The 3,532-nt window shown below is 41.6% G+C and overlaps 2 pseudogenes; both read right to left on the bottom strand.

Annotated features, from left to right (window-relative positions):
• Positions 1–657, bottom strand: part of LOC111815984 — a 2,555-nt pseudogene extending 1,898 nt beyond the window's left edge.
• A 197-nt stretch (positions 658–854) lies between these two features.
• On the bottom strand, positions 855–1,379 carry LOC101580302 (annotated as a pseudogene).
• Between the last annotated feature and the right edge of the window lie 2,153 nt (positions 1,380–3,532).

Raw genomic sequence — 3,532 nt, 5'->3', positions numbered from 1 at the left:
AAAAAAAAAAAAAAAAAAAAGACCATTACAACCACCAGTGATAGACAGTGCCAGAGCCTGGTGCTTGTTAGTGAGAGACTGAAGGAATACACTGCACTACAATTTCAGAAATCTTATCAAGTAACATTGTTTACTCTGTCTACAAAAGAGGAAATTAATAGTTAAGGCAGGGCACATAAAGCCAATGAGCATTGCAAGTGGCAAGCGCTGTGTGGAATCAGAGTCTAACCCTGGTCTTCCCTTTGTCATAGATTCTACATGTTCACATTTTCTTTGGCTTTTAAAATGAGTTTTATTTAAATAAAATTGTGTTATTTAAATGTATACTTTTTTTTTAGTAATCAAATAAACTCCACTATTAATGAACAAAGGTGCCATACATAGGTGTAACATTTAGTTCATTGTTTCTGTGAGAAATTTTAAATATTTCCTAAATGGGGTGTCCTTGGAAGGAAGAATGTGGGCCGGGGAAGTGGCTCAGTGGTAGAGTACTTGCCTAACATATATGAGACCTTGGGTTCCATCTCCAGCAACACACACACACACACACACACACACACGCACACACCCCACACACCCCATTCAGTAAAAAATAAAGGAGAATATTACTTGATAAAATTTCTGAAATTGGAGTGTGTCTTACCATTCTATAGTCATTGTGTCGTTGTGGGTAAGGTGGAAGTTGTAATGTAGTTGTCATGGCATGAACATACATAAACTTGGTCATAGCTGTCTTAATTTTTTTTCCAGGTACCAAATTTCTTTATTTGAAGGAATTAACTTAAGTAGATGTTCTGGACAGTTTATAGAAAAGGTTAAGGTAGCCCCAACATGCATGTGCTGTCTTAATGACGTTAGCTCTCAGTGTCACTGTCTCCCATGGTATGCTTGTCAAAGAAGCACTCCGCCATGCCAGACTTGAGGGCTCCCATCTTGCGCAGGTTGGCCACCTCTTTGATGGCCTTCACCTGCTCATCCAGGTAGTGCATCTGGATGAAGTCACACAGATGGGGGTCGTTCTTGTCAGTGGCTAGCTAGGACTGATTCACACTCTTCTCCAAGTGCAGTGCGCACTCCATCGCGTTCAGCCGGTTCTCCCAGTCATCACGGTCTGGTTTCTGGATATCCTGAAGGACGATCCGGCCACCGCGTTGGTTCTGTACCTTCATCAACTTCTCAGCGTGTTCTCTCTCCTCATGGGATTGGTGAAGAAAGCATTTGGCGAAGTTCTTCAAAGCCACATCATCGTGGTCAAAGTAGTAAGACATGGGCAGGCAGACGTAGGAGGCGTAGAGCTCCAGGTTGATCTGGCGGTTGATGGCGGCCTCGGAGTCCTGGTAGTAGTTGTGGTGCACTTGGGAGGGCAAGGCAGTCCTCATGGCGGCGGCGGGAGAGGCTGGGCTGCAGCGGTGGTGGCGAGGGCGGGCGAGGGCCGGGCTCCATTCAAGCACCGTTGGAGCAGGAGGCTAAGGCGACTCTTGGCAGAGAACCAGCTGTCTGTATTGTGGCTGATTCAGTTGAATACACAGTGGTTTATTTGTGTGTGTGTGTGTGTGTGTGTGTGTGTGTTTAATTAACATCAGTTATTTTTATTTTAAAGAAAGAAAAAAAATAAAAACAGTGGTATGTGTTTTTTTTTTTATTTATATATTTTTGACAGTTTCAACAAATAATACACTGCATATATTCTTCTTAGTGGTTAATTGCTGTACAAGATGCGGACTTGTGATCCTATTTACAAACTGGTATGTGTTTTTAACAGGGTCTCACTGTATAGTTTAGGCTGGCTTTGAACTCACAACAATTCTTCTACTGCTGCCTCCTAAGGGCTGGGAATACCAGTATGTGCTATCATGCCCAGTAAATACACAGTGCTGCTATTCTGTTGAGTTTAATTTCCATAAGAGATATCTTTTAAGAGTATGATTTTATTTGACATTGAAAGTAAAGTGGGTATAGAGAAAGGCTTGAGGAAAAAAGCAGTGACAAATAGACTTGATATGAACATTTGCCTGGCAAGCTCAAGGTCCCGAGTTCAATCCCCAGTACACAAATAAATAAATAAATAAATAAACAAATAGACTTGATATTAGTTACACTTGTTTTTCATTGCTTCCATAATAAATTTATAAAAATGTCATGGTTTAAAGTTCATATTTTGATTTTATGAGTGTAGAGGTTAGAAGTCAGATAGGTTTCTCCTGGATAAAACCACGACATTGATAGGGTTGGGCTCCACTGTGCAAGCTCCAGAGGAGACTGCTTCTTTGTCATTTCCAGTTTTTAGGATCAGTTCACATTCTTAGCTTAGCACCCCTTCCTTCATCAGCAAAGCTGGCAACAGTCGTTTGACTCCTAATCACCCCTGTCTAGCCCTTATGTAAAGGCAGCTAAGTCTAATCCTGACCCTAGCTAGGAATGGTTCTCTGATTTTCCGGACTCACGAGATTACGTTGGAACCCCTTTCCCTATCTCAAGATCCTTAATCTTTTTTTTTTTTGCAGAACCGGGGATTGAACTCAGGCCCTTGCACTTGCCAGGGAAGCGCTTATTTCACTGAGCCATCTCCCCGGCTCCAAGGTCCTTAATCTTAATCACACCTACAGAATCCGTTTTTCCTTGTAAACTAACATAGTCTCAGGTTCCAAAGGTTAGGATTTGGATAGCTACGGAGACCTTTACTCTGTCTCATATTGGTCCATATTTCCTTTCAAAACATCAACCAATCTTTTGTGGACCACCCACCCACCCCCAAGGAAATGACCATAAAGTAGATGTTGCTATATTAAATTTTATTAGTGAGATACATGCAGAAGATTTTATTGCAAGCCAAGAATTTCAGCTAAGTGTAAAGGAGATGGTCCTGTCCCTTGAAATGGAACTCAGGTAATTTCAAACTCAAGAGGCTCTCCTGACAGAGATGCAGCTGATCAGAGGGTCAATAACTTCTGACTTAGTGCAAAAATCTGAGCCATGTCAGTTCTTAGAGTCTGAGTGTCTGAATTAATCAGATTTTGCCCAGTTAGGTATAATGTATTTCAATCTTCTCTGATAGAATTGTAAGTTGCCCTTTCTTTGCCCCTTGACCTCTTTCTACTGAAAGGATAAAAGAAAAAGACAAGGTTTAGAAGCTGGGGTATGTGTTATTCCTGGGCAAGCGTACGTTAGTGACAATTTCCAGTGTGGGTGGGTTTGAGGTTCTGAAGGATGAATGAATATTTTCCAGTTTTCTGTTCTATCAACATCAAAAGCTTTCTTGTCACAGCTGCCCCCGTTGCTGCTTCAGTCTCATGCCTATTATATAATATGTTCTCAGTCTTAAGATCTATCACAGAGGTCTCACTTCACATATTTGCAGTTAATCAAAAGATGTTTTGAGTAGCTACTTGTGGCAAAACTGTGTAAGAGATTTTGAACTGTGCAACATATTGAATGCAATCCTTGGCATGTGCAAGGGGGGCATACCCCAGTCCCAGGAGCTGGACCTCATTTACTCCCATTCTGTTTCCCCAGGTTAACTAACAGCCATGCT

Source organism: Octodon degus, unplaced genomic scaffold (assembly GCF_000260255.1).
Source record: "Octodon degus isolate 3935 unplaced genomic scaffold, OctDeg1.0 scaffold00024, whole genome shotgun sequence".
In the NCBI taxonomy this organism is placed as follows: domain Eukaryota; kingdom Metazoa; phylum Chordata; class Mammalia; order Rodentia; family Octodontidae; genus Octodon; species Octodon degus.
This window is presented reverse-complemented; position numbering and strand designations above follow the sequence as displayed.